Source organism: Octopus sinensis, linkage group LG4 (assembly GCF_006345805.1).
Source record: "Octopus sinensis linkage group LG4, ASM634580v1, whole genome shotgun sequence".
Taxonomy (NCBI): domain Eukaryota; kingdom Metazoa; phylum Mollusca; class Cephalopoda; order Octopoda; family Octopodidae; genus Octopus; species Octopus sinensis.
Genome location: NC_043000.1, coordinates 118,235,560 through 118,259,214, shown reverse-complemented (window position 1 = coordinate 118,259,214; position 23,655 = coordinate 118,235,560). Strand labels below are relative to the sequence as shown.

Here is a 23,655-nt window from a genome sequence, read left to right as displayed (position 1 = left end):
AGCAATATATAGCTTAAAAGATCACGCGCGTCTATTTGAAATTAGTTATCACTGTGGAGGTGCAATGGCCCAGTAGTTAGAGTAGCGGACTCGCGGTCATAGAATTGCGGTTTCGATTCCCAGACCGGGCGTTGTGAGTGTTTATTGAATGAAAACACTTAAAGCTCCACAAAGCTCCGGCAGGGGATGGTGGCGAACCCTGCTGTACTCCTTCACCACAACCTTCTTCCACTCGTTCTTCCTGTCTCTGTTGTACCTGTATTTCAAAGGGCCAGCCTTGTCACACTCTTTGTCTCACTGATTCTCCCCGAGAACAACGTTAAGGGTACACGGGAATGTGGAGTGCTCAGCCATTTGCACGTTAATTTCACGAGCAGGCTGTTTCGTTGATTGGATCAACTGGAACACTCGTCGTCGTAACCGACGGAGTGCCGTAGTAGATATCGCTCATCATTCTGGTCTGTCAAGTACTGTGCTGTGATTCTTTGAATTATTATTAAAAGAAATCATTGCTATAATTATAGCGAGCACATAGAGAGCGTAAACCTCCACCAAGGCGACACCAACGTCCTCTCAACGATTAGCCAGAGATGATTTTTAAAATGAGAATGTCTGAAATAAACTCGACTGCTCTCACAAAAGAGAATACTAAAAATGAAAATGAATGCTCTCAAAAATTAAGTAAAAATAATCTAGAATTTTTGTCCAAAAATCTAATCAGCTCGTTCCAGTCACGTGGTCAAACATCTCTGAGTGTTTCATTTGAATCTATCCAGCGATTCTTGAGATATCTTGTCCATGGAGAAACAAACGAACAAACACGTCCGAAAACATTACCTCCGCCTTCGCTAAGTCGCAGTTAATAATAATGATAATAATAATTGTTATTATTAATTTCAGGCCTTATGCCTATAGTTATTGTGAGGGTGTATGGCCTAGTGTTAAGGCTATCGTATTCACGATCGTGAGATGGCGGTTTCAATTCCTAGACTGGATGGTGCGTTGTGTTCTTGAGCAAAGCACTTCATCTCGTGTTGCTCTGCAATCACTCCGACACCTGTTCAGGCAACGTCGATGTGATGATGGAGGGAGTGAGCTAATATAGGGGACAAACATTTGATCACTATAAAAAAAATCCCTTGTTAGGCAGGTTGTTCGGCAAGAAACTGTACAAACCATCTTTCTCAGACTACTACTACTACTACTTGTAGTGACGCCTGGTTCAAGATACCATTGTGAAACATTCATCCACGCATGCGCATAGAATTAGAGCTATCCGGTGATCTGACGGAAGCCTCTTATGCGTAATCATCATCAGCAGCAAGGCTTGACCACCCATTCATTCTCTTCGGCCTCGGCTTCTGACCAGACAGGACACAACTTAGACCAGCTCCGACGGCGAGCGACGTCGCGAGTCTGTGAAAATGCCTTCGTATTTTTGTGCCTAACTACCAACACTGCTGCTGCCACACCAAAGCGTCCAGGTTACCGATGTCCAGAGATGAAATGTTTATTCAGGCGAAATAAACTATTATTGTTATTTGTTCGGAGAGATCTTGTCCTCGCCTTTTCCTTCCATGAACTATGTATGGAATTGTGAAGCACCCATCCAGTGCCAACTCATTTCCTACATACTACTACTACTACTACTACTACTACTAATTATTATTATTATTATTATTATTATTATTATTATTATTATTACTACTACTACTACTACTACTACTACTACTAATACTACTACTACTTAGTGGTGCCCAATCATATGTAAAGTTTTCGTACATGTGTTTCGCGAGGCCGTAACTTTGTCTTAGCTTTAAGTTTGTTCATGTATTTAAAAAATGGAAAAAAATTAGTTAATGGCATTGCTGGAACATTTAGTCTTGCTTATGGCAATTAAATTTAATCACTTATAGTCATTCAACAGATCACTTCCCTTCCAGTATGCCTTAAGTCATGCATATCACACGCATTCGCCTGTGTAACATACGTTAAGTTTCCGAGAAAAAAGGTGATATATTACATGTTTCTAATTCTTTTCTGACATACCCCTCATCTTGTATTAAACGGGGTCAACGTGAATCACTGGGTCGATGTAATCGAATAATCACCTCAAAACAAATTTCAGGCCTTGTGCCTTTAGTAGAAAGGATTATTATTATTATTATTATTATTATTATTATTATTTGCCTTATACCATTTAAAACTGAGCATTACTTCCTCTGCCTTTTCAGCCAAGCGTCATTTGCTAGAGAACTGAGCGTGACTCAGCCAGGAGCGCATTGCCTTCGCTATCGTCCACAGTCCATTTTATTCCGGCAGCTGGTTCATTTATCGCTTTCCACAGGACAAACGATGACCAGAAAAAATAGCAGTAGTCTCTACAGATTACTTAAGATCATCGACAGGAGCAGAATCACAAACTTCAACGTCCTGAGAAGAAACAATCGGCACAGCTTGCAGAAGATGGTGGCACAAAGAAGAGTGAGACTTGCAGGTCATGTTTTCCGCCTGGCAGAAGAACGAGTACCCAGGATGGCTATATAATGGGATGGCTAGCGGAGGTAGGTGGGGCGAAGGAAGAAAGGTAGCCTCAAGAAGACATGATGTCCTAATACCTAAGACATCTATACAATAGGTAGCAGCAGAGGGAAGAAGGAAGTCAGGGAGCCTCAAGTAAGCATGATACCCCACCTTCAAAGAAGACCTGAGGCAGTATAACATCAACTGGGAAGATGCAGGTAACTTAACTCAAAACCGGGAAGAATTGGAGATATCTTGCTGCCCGATGTGCAGGCCAACTATACGGGAAGGACTAAGACCATGGTTCGCTCCTCTACGTCTTCACAATACACAATATTGGGTTTGATAGAGAATCCTTACTTTCTTCAAGTGAAGGAGTTTCTACTGACGATTGATCACCTTCACCCATGGTTTGATTGAATGCGGTCATGAGGGGAGATGTATTGTTGCCACTACATACTCCCTTTCTCTTTTTCTCTCCTATGAACAAAAGTCTGAATCCTTAGAGGTAACATTGCCAGCTAGCATTTTATGTGACATTTCTATTTATTTTTGCATGTCGAGAAGGCGATTGTTTTTAATGTCACGTCAGAGAGCTTCAAATTACCATCGATGAAACAGCTGGACTTTCATCCCCAACACCCCATCAGTATAACTTACATATTCCCGCTCTGTTTGCAAAAAAAGAACAGCTCCGCGACATTGAATATAGTCCTTGAGTAAGTTTTGGACCGTAAATGAAACTACGAAATACATTTCTTAGATATTAAATTCACTTGAAATTTAATGCCTTTATGTACAAGGATGCTGCTTTCTCAATATTATTATATCCTAGGACTGAGAGCTGGCAGAATCGTTAGCTCGCCAGGCGAAATGCTTAGCGGTATTTCGTCTGCCGCTGCGTTCTGAGTTCAAATTCCGCCGAGGTCGATTTTGCTTTTCATCCTTTCGGGGGTCGATTAAATAAGTACCAGTTACGCACTGGGATCGATGTAATCGACTTAATCTCTTTGTCTGTCCTTGTTTGTCCTCTCTGTGTTTAGCCCCTTGTGGGTAGTAAAGAAATAGGTATTTTGTCTGTTTTCAAATTCCGCCGAGGTCGATTTTGCTTTTCATCCTTTCGGGGTCGATTAAATAAGTACCAGTTTCGCACTGGGGGCGATGTAATCGACTTAATCCCTTTGTCTGGCCTTGTTTGTCCTGTCTATGTTTAGCTCCCTGTGGACAATAAAGAAATAAATATTATTGCAGCTTCCCTGTACATAAAGGCATTACATTTCAAGTGAATGAAAGGTAAAGTCGACCTCGGCGGAATTTGAACTCAGAACGTAACGGCAGACGAAATACCTATTTCTATTTCTTTATTACCCACAAGGGGCTAAACACAGCGTGGACAAACAAGGACAGACAAACGGATTAAGTCGATTACATCGATCCCAGTGCGTAACTGGTACTTAATTTATTGACCTCGAAAGGATGAAAGGCAAAGTCGACCTCGGCGGAATTTGAACTCAGAACGTAGCGGCAGACGAAATACGGCTACGCATTTCGCCTGGCGTGCTAACGTTTCTGACAGCTCGCCGCCTTAGTACCTCGTTAATATTGAGATTACGATAATGTTGACCCATACAAACAAGACAGTTATGAATAGGGTTTTAAAATTTTTCATTGCTCAAAATGATATAAACATTTTGACAGGTAAAAAGAATTAGTCGACCGATTCAAAAATACTGAGAGAGTAAAATATTTTCTAACATACACGTTTAGATATTATACAAAAAGCGACAATTGACTGTTTGTGAATATGTTTAATACAGAAGATTCTGCTCACGTTTTAATTGAGACAAAATATAAAACCCGCATTATTTTGCATAATAATTCTGAGTTATGCAAACTTTATGACAAAAGTCTTAATGTAAATTTTGCAAATCCCTTCTCTTTAACTTTTTTATGATTTTAATTCGGCTTTTTATGATTTTAGTTCGGCTTTTCAGTAGACCTGCTAAGCAGCAATGCTTAGCAGTGTTGTTAATGTTGGCATTGTTTAGCCCAGTGCTCCGCAACCTTTTTTCACTTGCTGTACACTTATATTCTTTTCAAAATTCTGCGGCACACCTGAACTAAAAATGTAACTAAAAGTATAGAGAGAAAAAAATCCAAGTTACACTGCGGCACACCTGAACTAAAAACGTAACTAAAAGTATTGAGGGAAAAAAATTCCAAGTTACACTGCGACACACCTGAACTAAAAATGTAAGTAAAAGTATAGAAGGGAAAAAATCAAGTTACACTGCGGCACACCTAGCATCGTCTCGTGATACACCCGTGTACCGCAATTTACTGGTTACAGAGCACTAGTTTAGTTCCATGTTAACATTCAATTATGCAGAATTATTTATTAAAGGCATTCCAGTTGCAATCAACCTCTTTTACACGTATCTAGGACTATATTATGTAATGTGTTCTTACCTTTCTTAATAAGGTTGGGTGAGATTTGAGGGTCAGTTGCTGACAATTTCCAGCAAGCTGATTGGTGACAGTATTGCATATTGCCTTGTAACGCATGTAAACATACCACGCCCATTCACTGAAATACACACGGGCTCCTGCAACCCCTTAAGGCGGCGAGCTGGCAGAAACGTTAGCATGCCGGGCGAAATGCTCAGCAGTATTTCGACTATCACTACGTTCTGAGTTCAAATTCCGCCGAGGTCGACTTTGCCTTTCATTCTTTCGGAGTCGATTAAAAAAGTACCAGTTACGCAGTGGGGTCGATATAATCGACTTAATCCGTTTGTTTGTCCTTGTTTGTCCTCTCTGTGTTTAGCCCCTTGTGGGTAGTAAAAGAAATGAGCTCCTGCAACCCCTTCCTCTCCCTCACGCTCTCACATATCCACTTCCACAGACACCCCCCATTCACACGCGTGCGCGCAGATAGACATGTAAACGGTTTCAGTAATTGGATAGTGGAATTACTGTGACACTACATGTATAGAATCGATTAAATCGATTCCAGTACTTAAAATGTTACTTGATCAATATAAAATGCGAAAGGCAACATCAACCTGAGTGGGATTCGAAATCAGAACGTATACATGAAATGTTCTGCCCGACACCCTACCGATTCTACCACCTATAGCTACAAACGTATATACAAAACAATCAGATTTGAACTGACGTAACGTTATTATCAACACCCGAACACCAATAAAACATTGAAATCATTCCACATAAAATTGAACTCCTGTATTGTTTGCTGTTAAAGCTATAAAAACGTTTTCTCTCGTAGACGAAGTCGATTTATGTCAAAGGATGTTTATCTTCTATTGTTACAACAGCTTGCAAGTTTAATCGTTTCATAGCAGACTACGCCCCACAGCTAAGCAAAAAATGATCTTCTGCTGTTTCTGATCACCTAACAACAGCCACCAAATTAACCTCAAATCACACCTTATCGTTTAAGAATCGAGGCACAGTAGAAAATATAATCCTATCTACTTTATGTGGAGTTGCGTGGCTTAGTGGTTAGGGTGTCAGCATCATGATCGTAAGATTGTGGTTTCGATTCCTGGACCGGGCGACGTGTTGTGTTCTTGAGCAAAACACTTCATTTCACGTTGCTCCAGTCCACTCAGCTGGCAAAAATGAGTAACGCCGCGATGGACTGGCGTCCTGTCCAGCTGGGGAACACATACGCCATAGAAACCGAGAAACCGGGCCCATGAGCCTGGCTAGGCTTTCAAAGGGTGCATTTATTTTTTTTTTTATCTACTTTATACCTGAAATATATATTTTTCAGATCTAGATTGTAGTTCTGTTGGATGAGGACTGACCTGAGGCTAAACAACCTCAATACCTGTTCCATAAGATATGTGTTCTCGCCCGCTGTTCCTTATAATTTTTGACAAGAGAGTTTACTACCATCATTGATGAAAATGAAATTAGCGAACAATAAACGAATGTCTTTATATTAAAATCATAAGAAAGAACAAGGATTTAACACATCCAAACACATCATTAACTGGTGCACTTTAAGCCTTAAAGCCAGTGTTCTTGGCCATTCTGTTTAATTCCTGTTACGGTATTCGAATCACACATGCTTTTAAGTACTTTGGTACTGACGCGTTTAAAGAATGACAGTCGGGCCATTTCGAATAAAGGACTTAGCATTGAGAATGTTTAAAATTTACTTCTTAAATCCCATAGAGGCCGACAAAGTATTTCATTTTTTTTTAAATGCTGTAAGTTTATGTCAATAGTTATGAAAACAGTGATGTATAATGAAAACAAATATAATCCATATCACCGTGACCGACCAGGCTATCAGATGTTGCTACACATCGCTGGTCACAATGCGCTTCGCCTTGTTTTAGCCTTCAAATGATGCCACCCCGTTGGCTAAGCGAGCAGGCCAACAGAAGAAAGAGTGAGAGAAAGTTGTGGCGAAAGAGTACAGCTGGGATCGGCACCACACCCTGTCGGAGCCTCGTGGAGCTTTAGGTGTTTTCGCTCAATAAACACTCACATCGCCCGGTCTGGGAATCGAAACCGCGATCCTACAACCGCGAGTCCGCTGCCCTAACCACTGGGCCATTGCGCCTCCACATAATCCATATATAAAGTATAAATGAAAATAGTTATGTATAAAGTATAAATACATATGTAAAGCATAAAATATATATAAAACAATTTTTAATATTTTTGTTACAAGTAAAACAATACAAAACTATGCAAACATTTACTGCTGTATAATCATTCTATTATTTGGGACTTTAAAAGTTATGCCTTGTTTGCCCTTATTTTAGCTAATTTATTGAATCATTACAGCTCTTCTCATTACTAATTTACATCACCATTTTAAAACTGTTTTTCTTACTTTTACGATTCACACGTAACAATAATATGGAGATTTATCTGTGGAGGTTCGTTACGCCAGTAATAAACACACGCATTGGTTCTATTCTGCTTCTTTGTATTTTAATTAGACTAATTGCTTGGTCAATCAAACATTTAGTTAGGTTTGCCAAAATTCTTGCGAAAGGACCTAGGAGACAGATATACAGTGCTGGAAGAGAGGGAGAAAGAGGAGGGTGGAAGCACGTAATTGATGAGGTTGCGAATGGAGACGAAAGAACTTTGACAAATCTGATTGATTGATTGAACGAATGATTAATTAAACTATCGAATGGCTAACCAAGTGAAAATTTAAAAAATAATAAAGAAGTAAAATAGAATCAGTATGTGTGTGATTATTATTATTGGCACAATGACCCTCTCGAGATACAAAGTATATTTCAATACACGAGCTCACATTCACTCATTTGACTGCGGCCATGCTGGAGTACCGCCTTTAGTCGAGCAAATAGACCCCGGGACTTATTCTTTGGAAGCCTAGTACTTATTCTATCGGTCTCTTTTGCGGAACCGCTAAGTTACGAGTACGTAAACACACCAGCATTGGTTGTCGAGCGATGTTGGGGGCGGGGGGCAAACACAGACACACAAACACACACACACACATATATATATGTATATATATATATGTTTCCGTGAAGAGCTCCGCTCGAAACCTTCCTTCTTCCCTTCTTTCCTGAGCGTCCAATAATACTATATTTGTTCCACGTCCTCGCGTTGTTGTGTTTTTTTTGTGTTTTCTTGTTTGGATTAACTTTATATATATATATACATATACATATATACGACGGGATTCTTTCAGTTTCCACCAACCAAATCCATTCACAAAGCTTTGGTCGGCAGAGGCTATAGTAGAAGACACTTGCCCAAGGTGCCTCGCAGTGGAACTGAACCCAGAACCATGTGGTTGGTAAGCAACCGAGCCAACTAGCAGGAGACCTTGGGAGTAACCCTAAGTACTACACAGCCACTCCTAGGCCTATAAATAATATCATAATATATTAAACAAATCCATCCTTAAACCACTCTTTGAAAAACTTCCATGCATATTTTATCGTTTTAAAATGTACAGATGGACACAGGAGTGTTTTACACAATATTGATATATAAAATGCAAAGTGACGTATCAAGTTCCTTTTTGTATGCTGCTTGTTTTATCTTTTGCCATATTATGAAGGTAGATGACCTAGATAAATATATATAGGAGACTGAGAAGGTGTGAGTCTGCAGCTTGTGAGACAAACAGTTATGCAAGCAGACGGTTAAATATAGACAGAGTGAGAAAGTATAGAGTTAAAGCATGTTAAGGATATCGTGAGTTTTCTTTGTGACGGCCTCAATAACGTTGTAACAAAATGATAGAGAAAGAGAGAGAAATGCATGGATGCTATTGAAGTGTGAGGGGAATGTTAAGAAGTTAAGAACAAGGGCAGAAGCAGGATTTGATTATATATATTTCTTTACTACCCACAAGGGGCTAAACACAGAGGAGACAAACAAGGACAGACAAACGGATTAAGTCGATTACATCGAATCCAATGCGTAACTGGTACTTAATTTATCGACCCCGGAAGGATGAAAGGCAAAGTCGATCTCGGCGGAATTTGAACTCGGAACGTAACGGCAGACGAAATACGGCAACGCATTTCGCCCGGCGTGCTAACGTTTCTGCCAGCTCGCCGCCTTCAAGGATTTGATTATATAGACAGACAAGGGGTGGGAGCTGGCAGGCACGTTAGCGCGCCGGGCGAAATGCTGAGCGGTATTTCGTCTGCCGTTACGTTCTGAGTTCAAATTCCGCTTAGGTCGACTTTGCCTTTCATCCTTTCGCGGTCGATACATTAAGTATCAGTTACGTACTGGGGGTCGATGTAATCGACTTAATCCGTTTGTCTGTCCTTGTTTGTCCTCTCTATGCTTAGCCCCTTATGGGTAGTAAAGAAATAGGTATTTCGTCTGCCGTTACGTTCTGAGTTCAAATTCTGCCGAGGTCGACTTTGCCTTTCATCTTTTCGGGGTCGATAAATATAGTACCAGTTTCGCACTGGGGTAGATGTAATTGACTTAATCCGTTTGTCTGTCCTTGTTTGTCCCCTCTATGTTTAGCCTCTTGGGCAATAAAAAAATATATATAGACAAAAAAAAACTGAAAAGCGCACACACGCATACGAAAAAAAGGAGAAAATGAAAAGCAAGAAGAAAATAGATTAATATTTGAAACAAACCCATAAATACTTGAAACGAAACTAATAGGAAACAAATAATCTCCATCGTTTTTCACAGGTACTGCACTAGTTAATATTTAATAATAAATGCGAATTCTGATATCGATGACCACTGTCGATCAGAGCTGACCATGTATCACGTATGTGCACCTATATGCACAAGCCTAGTCAAGATTTATTTTTTGTAAAAGGAGCAGTTGTCCTTGCATACAAGTTTCCTCTGCCCAAGGGAAATGTAAGGCAAAGTCCGTTACAACGAAAACACATGGTATCCCATCTGTTGCCCTACCAGTTCCAGCAATCCATTGCTCTAGATTGGTACCTCATTTTATCGACTCCAATAAATCTGAAAGGTAAAGTTGACCAGCACGAGATGTGGACCCAGCATGTAGAGAGCCAAAGTACTGTGCAAGGCTTTCTATACGACGTTCTACCGATTCAGCCAATATGTCATATATTCCAGCAACTAAGTAACTTGTTCTAATTTTGACACAAGGCCAGCACTTTTTAGGCTAACTGAAGTCGATTACAATGACACATTGCTCGACTGATATTTGTTTTATCGATCATGAAGGGATGAACGACAAATTCGATCTTGGTGGTATTTGAACCCAGAACGTAAAAGAGCTGGGCGAAATGCCGCTAAGCATCCTGTCCGGCTTGCTAATTATTCTACCAGCTTGCTGTTTTATTCCAGTAACTATTTAATATCTTGTTAAAAACATTAACAGGTGAAATAAGAATCCCTTTTAATATTTTATTCAAATGTAAGGCGGCGAGCTGGCAGAATCGTTAGCACTCCGGGCAAAATGCCCAGCGACGTTTCGTCCGTCTGCACCTTTCCAGTTCAAATTCCACCGAGGTCAACTTTGCCTTTCATCCTTTCGAGGTCGATAAAATAAGTACCAGTTGAGCACTGGGATCGATGTAACTGACTTACCCAATTCCCCGAAATTGCTGGCCTTGTGCAAAAATCTTAAGTAAATATCTTATTCATGTGTAATTGATATATTCTAGCGTGACATGAATTTCTCTGTTGATACCGAAAACATTAACCGCTCCTATTAAATATTTAACTTATCAACATAAACGATTTGCCTTACTATCTCGGCCAATTATGAGAATGGACGAGCAAATTAACATATTTTCTTTCTATCTATCTATCTGTCAATGTTTGTGTGCCTGAACTTATCTATATAATCTATCAGTGTGTGCGTGTGTGTTGTACATAAGTATGTATGAAGGTATGTATACTAGCAAAGATACCCGTTATTGGCAAAAATAAAGGAAAGCTTTTTTTCCCTTTTCTTTCCTTTGTTTTGTTGTTAAACTTGATATACTGTAATTCTTCAGACTGGGCATTTTGTGTGGAGTGTATTATCATTGCAGTATATACAAATACATGTTTAAAGTTGAGAAATTTTGGGCTTCTACGTATCACATAAAATACAAACAAGGCCAAAGTGGGCCTTCAGGGTACAAGGTGAATAAGAATAAGTGAGACAGGGTTGCCAAGAGTGAATGGGAGGAATAGGGGGTATGTGATGCGGACGAAATAGACATGATGATGCAACACAAAGATGCGCACGCACGCATATTTAGTATGTAAGTAGATCCAAGGTGTGTCCCCATGAAACTATTCTGCATATTCTAGTGCCCAAAAATTGTATATAAATGGTATACTTCTGTGAGGCATGCATAAGAGTTGAAAAATACTGGAAAATAAATTTTCTGAAATAATTACATCTCAAAACAGGAGATTGGAAAATTTTTCAGTCTCCTGCTTTCATATATATATATATATATATATATATATATATATATATATACATGCGGTGCTCCAGCATGGCCGCAGTCAAATGAAACAAGTAAAAGATTATATATATATATATATATATATATATATATATATATATATTCAACTTCTTGCCTAATGCGGGCCCGGAATAGGGTTTTAGACTGGTTCGGTGTTACGTGTCAAAAGTGAAAAAATAAGGTCTATATTGTAATGTGCAACAATATTGTTTCACTTTTAATTCTAATGTGATAAGACTATAGTATTGTTTCACTTTTATCCTTTCACTTTTAATTCCGAGATCATCTTATTTCTATTATATTTGAAATAAATGGATAATGTATATCCTATTGTGAACAACATTACGTCTTTACGGCCACAACAACGGAATGGTGTGTCAGTATAAGTGTGTTGACTGACATAATGAACGGCCATAGGTGAATCTCTTGACAGAAAAAAAACAAAAAAAAACAATGAGGTGGCTGGTCAATTAGCAGTCAATAATTATCGCAGCAGTTGCAAGGTATTTACAGCTACATATTAACCCTTAAATTAAAATTTTATATATATGCTTAATATATATATATATTAGGAAATTTATCTAAATATTAAAATTTCTAAGTCTATTTAAAGGAGACCACGGCAGCGGTACTAGAAATTAACAGTTATCGCCAAGCTAATATGGCAGTCCATAAATATAAGACTAAAGTTGCCGTTGATTAGCTCCAAGAGGCCATCGCCTCTAGCTCGCTATATGACACACGAACCTGTGTCCGTTATAACCTTCGAACAGGGGAGGTCGGCCGCTTCCCCTTGAAGGTTATAATGGACACTGGTCCGTGTGTCATATAGCTAGCTAGAGGCGATGGCCTCTTGGAGCTAATCAACGGCAGTTTTAGTCTTATATTTATGGACTGCCATATTAGCTTGGCGATAACAGTTAATTATTGTGGAATTTACCGTTAAATTAGCAGTTCGTGTGAGTGCTTCTGTTTGGTTAATTTGCTTATACTTGGTTCATTTACGCTGCATACAAAAATAAAGACATACAACTGCTTACAAAAATAGATATTAATGTATAACTTTTTTAAAAAAGCTCACTTTTTTATATTTATCATGTTTAATATCTGTTAAATGTGTATAATTTTGAATTTTGTTTATAATTTTATTGTTTTTCTTTTTAACAATTTTATTTTCATTCCTGTTGGATACGTCTTATTTGTCCACGACTGCTTTTTTTCGATTTGGCAGCAATCATTTTCTTTACCTCCACCCCCCAAGTTGGAGCAATCATTTAACTTAGTTTAAAGAACACATTCAGTTAGCAGTGCAGGAGCTAACTCCTGAAATGCTTCAAAATGTGCTTCACAACGCTAAGGAGAGATTTGAAGAATGCAAGGATAGAGACGTTGAAAATTTTCCATGAAAGTTTGACATAAGATCAATAAATTTGTTTTGGTATCATAATTAAATAATAAACATAAAATCCTGGGTTTTTTTAATTTGCTCAATTTCATTGAAACAGAGAGTTAATTCTGTAACAGCCTATATGGTGCAGCGTTGTTAGTTGTTGCGTTGCTCGAGTAAATATTAAAATCAAAGGTCTTCGCGGCGTAAACATCCCATCTTTTTGTTAAGCGTATTGTATCAAGGAGTATATTATCCAAGATGTATCTCTCCTTTATAGGCGTGGCTGTGTAGTTGAAAAGCTTGCTTTCTAACCATGTCACCTTGGGTTCAGTCCCACTGTGCGGCACGTTGGGCAATTCTCTTACATTACAATTCCGTGCCAACCAAATCCCTGTGTATTATATAATTGCCATTACTGTATTGATATATAGAATAACATGTACAGCTCACTTATTATTGTCATATAATAAACAAACAGAAGTTCCTGTATGAAATTGATCTTTTTTCTACTTCAATTATTACATATTTCTCTTATAAAATGCACACATACAGGAGGAGTAAATCTCTATATATAATAACACTTTGAATGTGGGTCCGAAAAAGAGTAAAATTACCCGATCAACGACGGGTATTGTTGCTAATGTGTGTGCGTGTGTGTATTGGGTTGTCCGGAAAGTTCATGCCGACTTTTAGTCGTTCATGTTCCAACACGATAGAACACGTCATATTTATCGATACATATAATATGCTTGTATTTCCGGTTAGCGCACACTTCAAACTATCTCTTGAGAAAGGCAGTTTAAAATTACTTAATTCATGTCAATTTTGCATCCCAAAGAAACTGAAAGATTATAAGGTGCATTTTAGACACTTGATTTTTTTTATTATCGTAAAGGCAAAAATGCCTCGCAAGTCACCCCCTCCCCCAGATATGGTGTGTGTACGGTGAATATGCTTTTAGCTGGCAGAACTGTACGGAAGTGGTTCACTAAGTTTAGAGTTGGTGATTGTAGCCTTATTGATGAAGAACGCTCAAGAAGCCCCACTACCACCACTTCAGATGACGACCAAATCAAGACATTGATTGAGAATAACCCGTACTACATAACGCGGGAATAGGCAGAAACACTAAATTTATGAAATTGCACCATCCATCAGCACTTAGGGAAGCTTGGACACTCTTATCGCTACGATGTTTGGGCACCACATGATCCGAGTGAAAAGAATCTTTCCGTGATTTAGATGCATAAACGCGATGAAAAGGCACCTTTTTTTAAGCAAATTGTGACGAGTGATGCGATGTGGATCGTTTACAACAATGTTCAGCGAAAATGATCCTGAGTTAAGCGACATGAGACACCTTTAGCCACCCACATGGCTTTAATACACTTGCCCAAGGTGCCACGTAACGGGAGTGAACTCGGAACAATGTGGTTGAGAAGCAAGCCTTGCCTGCACCTATATAACTAAGAGTTTCAACAAAACGGTTAACTAGAGTAGAAGACGTATCAATGTTGACGACATACCTTTATGGCAACGATGGCGGAACCAAGTTAATTTAGGAATTTATCTGAGACATCACAATCGTGTGTTTTACTAAAATAATTCTTGATTAATTGTGTAGTGTACCTCGTTTCAACTTAAATCATTAAGACTCTGTTTAATTTTGCAAAGGAAATAATGATCAGAATTTATGCAATAATCTCGGAGATAAAATCAAAATAATGAAAGGCTGCCCTTGGAACAGCTTTGGACTTTTTCTCTCCAAATGTGCTTTTTAAACCCGGTATTTACATGTTTTATAGCTTTATCTACTTCTTGTACAACCGTTAAAAACGAATCATTTCACTTTCTCTCGAAGTTTCTATAATCTTATGGTGTAAACAATACATTCCATCATTTCATGCATCATTGTATCGCAGTAGCGGCCAGACCATCAAATGCTGTTATACACCACTGGTCACAATGCGCTTCTAATTCTGTCTTGATTGCACCATTCTTTTCCATCTTGAGCCAAATTGTTTTACTAAATCGTCTTCCCATCGTCGTTGAGGTCTTCCTAATGGCTTTCCCGATCTCGCTGATACTACCTGACAACTGTATGGTTTCATTTGTTGTCTGTGAACTTTGTGACACGTCAGGCCCAGCGGAACTTGTGCTTTCGGCATTCTGTGATCACATCGTTCACTCCACTTCGTTCTCGAATCATTTCATTTCAAATATACCCTCCTAATGGTATTCCTTGCATGGATCTTTCCAAGGTCCTTTGCGTCTGAGCCAACCGATGTTCCGCCCTCTTCGTAGTAATCCACGTCGCACTTGCGTAAAGACCGCAGGCAGGATAGTGTTATTGAAGATGTTAGCACGTATGGTATTGTCGAGCTTTGCTTTGAGCACATCCTTTATTGAGTTAAATGCCTTTCATCCTTCCCGTATTCTCTTTGAGATTTCAGCATCCATAACGTGGCGCATATTTACTATCTAACCTAAATAGACGTACTCCTTCGTCTCCTAGATTCCATTTTTTCCAACCTCTATTCGGCCTTGTGATACGTCTTCCGAACTTAGTAGTAGGTCTTAAAATGAACCGCATGAAAACAAATTGCATATGTATGCATACATACATGCATGCATGCATGCATACATACATACATGCATGCATGCATGCATGCATACATACATACATGCATGCATACATGCATACATGTATGCGTTATATAAAACAAAACAGGAGAGCTTGCTTGTATTACAGTTAGTCACATGATCTTAACCTCGTTTCACTTTCACTCAATAAATATCAGTAATAAAGAAAAACTTATTTGCATTGTCAAATGCCGAGGAAGTGCGTAATACTCATTATTTATTTTCATACTGAGTGAAGCAGCGATGTTGCGTAAACAATGCTTAAGTACTCCTCTACTTATACTCCATGACATGCGTAACTATAGATACCAACAAGATGAACCTTAAACTGTAATATGAGTCTTTTTCAGAGTTACTCTCTGGATAACCTAGAAAACAAACAGATTTTTGAATACGACACTTTTTCGTTCGATTTTAACTTAAATCGGTACACAACAGCTATTTATTTTATTGACCTAAAAAAGGTGAAAGGCAAAATCGACCTCGGCGGTATTCGAACTCAGAATGTAAAGCCAAAATGTAAAGCCGCTAAGCATTTTGTCCAGTGTGCTAATGATTATTTCAGATCACTGACTAAATAAAGGTTTCAAGTTTTGGCACAAGGCCAATAACCTTAGGAATGCGGATGTCATAACTAGTACTTATTTTATTAATCCCGAAAGGAAAAAAGGTGAAGTCCTGAAAAGATTAAAGGCAAAGCCAACCTCGCGTGAGTTTGAACCCAGAACGTAATAAGTCGAAAGTAATACATCTAAGATTTTTTTCCAACGCGTTGACAATTCTGCCAACTCGCCACCTAATAATAATAATAAAAATGTTCCTTTCTACTAAAGGTACAAGGCCTAAATAATTTTAGGGGAGAGGGCGAGTCGATTATATCCAGTACTCCGAATGGATGAAAGGCAAAATCAAGCAATATGCAGCTTTAAGCTAATGTTTGTTTTGTCTTTCCTAGAATTATCAAGAATTAACTATAAACCACGCAACTCGTGATATCTGAGATGTCAATGTTCTCAAAGAATATTGTCCCATTAAGCCTAGTGTAAATAATAAATAGGTCACTGAATTTTTAGAATATGAATATCCTTAGCTATACGTCACATACTGCCAATTCAGTCCAGGTTTAACCACTTTAATTCTGACAATTGCTGGATTACGAAAACTGATTTTTGTTTTAAAGGCACCGTACAAGAACCCTCTGTGCAAATATATACGTAGAACATACACATTACTATGTTATCAAAGGTAGAACCAAGCTTAAAGAAGGAAATAGTATAGTGGAAGACACTTGCCCAAGGAGCCCCGCAGGGTGACTGAACCATGAACCATATAGTTGGGAAACAAACTTCTTGCCACACAGCCACACCTGTTTTGTGTGTGTGTGTGTGTGTGTGTGGTGTGTGTGTGTGTGTGTGTGTGCTTCTGCTTCGAAGTCCCTCGTTACAAAGAAGGACATCCCTTCAAGTTGGTGCTAAACGTAGTTGATGAACTTGCTGATGTGGGCGGAGAACAAAAGCGGAGCGGCAGAGTTTTCCACAAGTCAGACAAGGGACGGATGAGCTGGGTGTTGGCGATCCAGTAGCAGCAACAGCACGCCTCGCTCGACGCTCATCGAACCATTGACGACGTCTTGTCTCGATGCTCTCACGGATGCCAGATGGTCCGCCATCTGTAGCAAGAGTTTCCACATCTGTAGGAGAAATGTTGAATTTCCGCTGGATTGCAACAACTTGATCTGTGTGTCTCTTCTTCAGTCCGCCAACTACTAAACCACATGGTTCCGAGTTTAGTCCTACTGCGTGGCACCTTGGGCAAGGGTCTTCCACTATAGCCTCGGACAGACCAGAGCATTGTGAAAGAAGTCCGTCGTATCCCCGTTGAAGACAATACTAGGGAGACGGAAGGGTGACATCCTGACGAGATGGCCAGTCTAGTGAAGTTGGTGCTTGTCAATAAGAAGTTCGATGCTGCAGGAGTTGCAGCGTACCAAGATTGTTCAATGTGGAATCCTGTCTTCCCATGAGACGATCAGAAAGGTCTGGACGTTTCGTGCGCTTTTAAACTAAATCTTTTAACGCTTCATTGAACACACACACATACATACATACATACATACATACATACATACATACATACATACATACATACATACATACATGCATGCATGCATGCATGCATGCATGCATGCATACATATAGATAAGTACAAGAGTGGCTGTGTGGAAAGAAATTGCTTCCCAACCACATGGTTCCGGGTTTAGTCCTACTGCGTGGCACCTTGGGCAAGGGTCTTCCACTATAGCCTCGGGCAGACCAGAGCATTGTGAAAGAAGTCCGTCGTATACATATATATATATATAATGTGTGTGTGTTACGGGGACATAAACACTTTTAAAACAAGAGATTAATATAAGATTTTGCAGTCATTTTCGTACGTTAGTCATTCAATTTGATCATCGGGTCATTCAAATTCGTTTTTTGATCATTCAATTTCACGCTTCGGTCAAAGAATTTGGCATTTACATCATTTAAATTAAAATACCCGTCGAGTGCATTCAAATTCGAGTTCGGAATAAGTTTATTCAATTTAGCACTAATTTTACATGTGTCTTTTAACTCACAAGTGGATGTTAAAAGTGACAAATTTAAATGACATGTTGTGTCATGCAAATTTTGTTATGTTGTAGTTATAAGAAGTAAATAAATTACGTGTCTCTTTTGTCCACGAAAGGTCATAGCAACAGTCGTAACCAGTCGGTATCAGTTGCATTTTATATCCCTTTCTCTTACGACAAACTTGTAATCCCTGAGCCACGCGTACGGTACATGCGTATATCGGACGAAGATAGAGCAAGGCTGGTTGATGCCTTCGAGGGGAATCAAAAGGATTACCTGAAACTAACAGACACACCTGGCATTAAAAGGAGTAGTGTCCGATCCATAGTAGAGACCTACCTACTGTCTGGGCGGCGCCACAAGTTGCCCAGAGGAGATGCCCACCACGTTAAGGTTGATGAGGAAATACGAGCCAGGCATCAGCTGATTAATGATGCCAACTCACTGACAACACTCCAACAGATGAAGAAGGACTTAGAGGCAGCATTGTCCAGAAAGCCACCTGCTTCCGTGTCTGCAATCTCCCGCGCTCTAGATGGGATGTTGATAACTATGAAGTTGGCTGAAGACATTCCAGATGCAAGACATGCTCCAAGAACGCCGGAAAAGCGTTGAGTACGCGCAATGGTTCGTGAAAGAGGGAATCGTTGGCCATTGCGTATTCATTGATAAGGCGACGAGCTGGCAGAAACGTTAGCACGCCAGGCGAAATGCTTAGCGGTATTTCGTCTGCCGTTACGTTCTGAGTTCAAATTCCGCCGAGGTCGACTTTGCCTTTCATCCTTTCGGGGTCGATAAATTTAGTACCAGTTGCGCACTGGGTCGATGTAATCGACTTAATCTGTTTGCCTGTCCTTGTTTGTCCCCTCTGTGTTTAGCCCCTTGTGGGCAGTAAAGAAATATATTGCGTATTCATTGATGAATGTGGGTGCAACATTTGGACCAGGCTGTCTTTTGGACGAGCCCCTCGAAGAGTTCCTGTTGTCAACCGTCAGCGTGGGAAAAAACTGTCACGTCACTTTCGCGGTGTCGGGAGAAATCGGTCTGATTCACCACTCCATTGCGAACAATACCGTTACACGAAACGCTTTTGCGGAGTTCTTGGCGGAAACAATTCGAGCATGTGCCGACATGTTCCCGGCGGATGAATCTGTCTACTTGACCTACAACAACTCGTGGCCACACGTTCGTGCCGAGCTCCCAGCTGACGCCTCCCTACTCGGCGTTTCTTAATGTACAGAAATGGTGCACTCTGCCTTTAAGGCGGCTGTCAAGCGGGACGTCCTTCGTGCTGAGCTGCAGCAAAGAGTTGGCGGCCAGGCAGCTGCCGAAGAAGCCGGAATAACCATGGAAGAATGGCGAGTACATATCATACAACAGGTTGCAAGGTGTAACGTCGACGCTATCACTCCAGAAAATTGAGTTCGTTGGTATCTACACACATAGACCTACCCCCCCCCCGGGGTTCCCCGACCACCAAGAAATAGACGGCTAAATCCTCTCAAACGAACTCTCCTTATCAAGACTGTAAATCAATAATTATCTTAGTGTATATAATACCTATTTCTTTACTACCCACAAGAGACAGAGGGGACAAACAAGGACAGACAAACGGATTAAGTAGATTACATCGACCCAAGTGCGTAACTGGTACTTAATTTATCGACCCCGAAAGGATGAAAGGTAAGGTCGACCTCGGCGGAATTTGAACTCAGAACGTAACGGCAGACGAAATACGGCTACCCATTTCGCCCGGCGTGCTTACGATTCTGCCAGCTCGCCGCCTTGTAGTGTATATAATACCCTTTCCCCGATGAAAGAAAAAATGCAAAATCAAAGATGTATATACTTTTCCCAACCAAACATATTATACAAAGGAAGAACATATATCACAACATGATGTATTCATAATCAAAGAAAACGAGCATCTGTTGTATGGTGAGTTATTTTTAAAAAAAGATTGGAAAGGCTGGAATGCAATTTCATGAAGTTTTTGACAATAAATACATGTATCTATGCATAAATAAAAGAATACATCGTAAAGACATGGGCAGGATAAAGTGCTTTAAGCATAAACAATGGATGAAAACATGATTATGATAACAATGATTACAAGATAAAACTAAACCAGCTATCGTGCTAATTTGATTGCTGAAAGTTTTAAATAGATTGCTCCGAAAGGAATTTAAATGCTCGAAAAGACGCTTCCTCGCATTCCGACTAATTTGAATGCTGTCGACTAATTTGGATGATGTAAATTTGACTGAAGTGCGAAACTGAATGATCAAAAAACGAATTTGAATGATAAACTTCATGGCGCTAATTTTCTTTTTTTTTTAGCGACTTTGAATGACTGGCTTATCAAATTGAATTATAAACGTACGAAAATAACTGCTAAAACCTATATTTAGTTTCAAATACGTGAGTGTGTGTATGTGTGTGTGCAAAATTGATAATACACAAATTATTTACGATAATAATTTGCGGTTTCATTTTCATTGAAATAGTAGAGTATTCAGAGTGAAATCTTACCCTTCGCCTGCATTTAAGTTTCTGAATGTCACTCACTCCAGTTCCGTAAGCTGTTTAGTTTAATTTAGCTTACATCTCCCAGCTAGACCGACGTGTAATATCGCACTTAATATTACAGAAGTACAATCAACGATGCCGGATGGAATAAAAATGTTCTTTGCTGAATTAAAACATTAAGGAGGAAAACTGTATGGTTTTCACACCGTACTTGGCTGGAAGAATTAAAAGGATGTGTATATGAACAACACCACTTATCAATTCAAAATGTGCTAGTTATAAAACAGTAATTTAATCTCTCTAATTGTCAGCAATATTTATATCTTCTCATATAACGATAAGGAACTCTAAAGCGACAAAAGGACAATGTTCTAGTTATGACGACGTTAAAACATGTGGTGAACGGACAGAAACGTTAGCACTCCGGGTAAAATGCTTAGTAGTATTTCGTCCGTCTTTCCGTTCTGAGTTCAAATTCCACCGAGGTCGACTCTGCCTTTCATCCTTTCGGGGTCGATTAAATAAGTACCACTTACGCACTGGAGTCGATGTAATCGACTTAATCCGTTTGTCTGTCCTTGTTTGTCCTCTGTGTGTAGCCCCTTGTGGGTAGTAAAGAAATAGGTATTTCGTCTGTCGTTCCGTTGTGAGTTCAAATTCCGCCCAGGTCGACTTTGCCTTTCATCCTTTCGGGGTCGATAAATTAAGTACCAGTTACGCACTGGGGCCGATGTAATCGACTTAATCCCTTTGTCTGTCCTTGTTTGTCCCCTCTATATTTAGCTCCTTGTGCGCAATAAAGAAATAAGAAACGTTAGCACGCCGGGTAAAATGCTTAGTAGTATTTCGTCCGTCTTTCCGTTCTGAGTTCAAATTCCACCGAGGTTGACTATACCTTTAATCCTTTCGAAGCTGATAAAATGAATACCAGTTAAGTACTGGGGTCGGAGTTTTTATTATTATTATTATTACTATTATTATAATTATTATTATTATTATTATTATTATTAAGAAGGCGGCGACCTGGCAGAATCGTTAGCGGTATTCCACCCGTCGCTCCATTCTGAGTTCAAATTCCGCTGAGGTCGACTTTGCCTTTCATCCTTTCGGAGTCACTAAAACAAGTACCAGTTGAACACTGGGTCGATGTAATCGACTCATACCCACCTTTCCAAAGCTACCCTTGTGACAAAAACTTGAAGTAATTATTATGATTATTATTTCGGCGGTGAGCTGGCAGGAACGTTAGCACCCCAGATAAAGCGCGTAGCGGTATTTCGTCCGTGTTTACGTTCTAAATACCAGTGAAACAAGCCCTCTCCCTCAAAACATTTCAGGCTTTGTGCCCATAGGACAAAGGATTTTATTTATTTATTTGTGTATGTATGTGTGTCTCTTCTATTTTTTAATTATTATAAATCTTCCGCTGAAGAGGGAGCCGGTTTCCAACAAGATTCCATCTTTGGGATGTAGTTAACACTGACAAATCCACATTTGGAACTGGAGATGAGTCTTGCATATTTCTACTGTTCCAGTCACAGATTGCCCTTGTAATGTACAAATTAGCCGGTCGATTACTCTTTCTTGAAATATCAGTTTATCCAGACTCTCCTTTAAGCATTTACTAACAAAACCATATGTATGTATGTATGTATGTATGTATGTATGTATGTATGTATGTATGTATGTATCTATGTATGTATGCATGTATGTATGTATGTATGTATGTATGCATGCATGCATGCATGCATGTATGCATGTCATGATTCAGTTTTCTTGCCAATAGAGAAAGAGCAATTTCAAAATAAGGTGATTAAAATCAAAATAAGCAACAAGGATATCCAGAGGTAATGCAGTACGATCGTTTCACGCAACTCCATTTGTTGCTTATTTTGATTTATATATATATATATATATATATATATATAGCTTTGTTAAGCAATAAGCAAACAAACTAGTGGAGAAGAGACATTTATCAGAGGTTTATTACTTTAAGTATATCAGGGCTTAAATCGCCAGTTATTTCTGTTTAGTTCATTCAAATTTGTTTAACACTCACTGTCGACATTCTTCTCTTTTTCTTCTCCTACCAGAAGTCCCTTTCACTGCTGACCAACTTCCTAGCTAGCCCGCAGATATCCCTGCCGTAATGCTTCACTTCTATATAATACGCCAGCTTCATTTAATTCGTCTTTAGTCGAACGACACCTGTTGATAATGTCTTCTTATTTGTGTTTGTGTACCATTTCTCCGTTTTTTTCCGTCTTTGTTTTCGTATAGATTCGCTGCTTTCTTCCAAGGAATCTAGTGCTCTTAGTTTAATTTTTCCTTGGAGCTGACCAGATTGGAGCAATCTCGAGTATAACTAGCCGAAATTGCAAAGATAATCTGTAACTCAACTGAGGAAAGAAAACTCCGAATGACCTGTCCTTTCTTTTTCCTTGTCTCTTTTTTATGTATCAGCTGTCTGGATGTTTTGCTGTCCCTTTCTTGTATCATCTTACTGTCTGGATGTTTTGCGTTCTTGTCCCATTTTTTGTACTCCTTTTTATATATATACTAGTAGCTAAGCCCGGTTTCACCCGGTTTGTTTGCATGGTGTGGCTGTAAAGCCTGCTCTGTATAAGCATTCAATTTGTTTGGGCACGCTTACGTTAAAAAACAATTTTATAATGACTTTTTTCTGTCAAAACGCTAAAAATAACTGACCAACAAAAAAAATCCAAGATGCAACCAAATCAAAAATGAACCCAAATGCTAAGAGAACAAAGATGCAAAACAACAAAAGCAAACATAAAATATAAAACAAAAATTAAAAGAATAAAAAATAGGTAAAAAATCTTTTATATTTTCAAAATGTTTTAAATTTTCAAAATCTGGAACTCAACTGAGGAAAGAAAACTCTGATTGACCTGTCCTTGTTTTTTCTTGTCCCTTTTTTGTATCATCTAACTGTCTGGATGTTTTGCGTTTTTGTCCCATTTTTTGTATTCTCTCTCTC

General features: G+C 39.2%; 1 protein-coding gene across 2 annotated transcripts in view; it reads right to left on the bottom strand.

Moving 5' to 3' along the window:
* LOC115210946 (solute carrier organic anion transporter family member 4A1) overlaps positions 1-23,655 on the bottom strand; it is a 99,257-nt gene that overhangs the window by 71,964 nt on the left and 3,638 nt on the right. The window contains exon 1 of one of the 2 annotated variants that reach the window (XM_029779739.2): positions 20,658-20,894. The exons of the other annotated variant lie outside the window; for it this stretch is intronic. The gene's annotated coding sequence lies outside the window, so the exon portion shown is untranslated. Of the gene's footprint in view, positions 1-20,657; positions 20,895-23,655 lie in introns of those variants that run through there. 2 annotated transcript variants of the gene reach the window in all.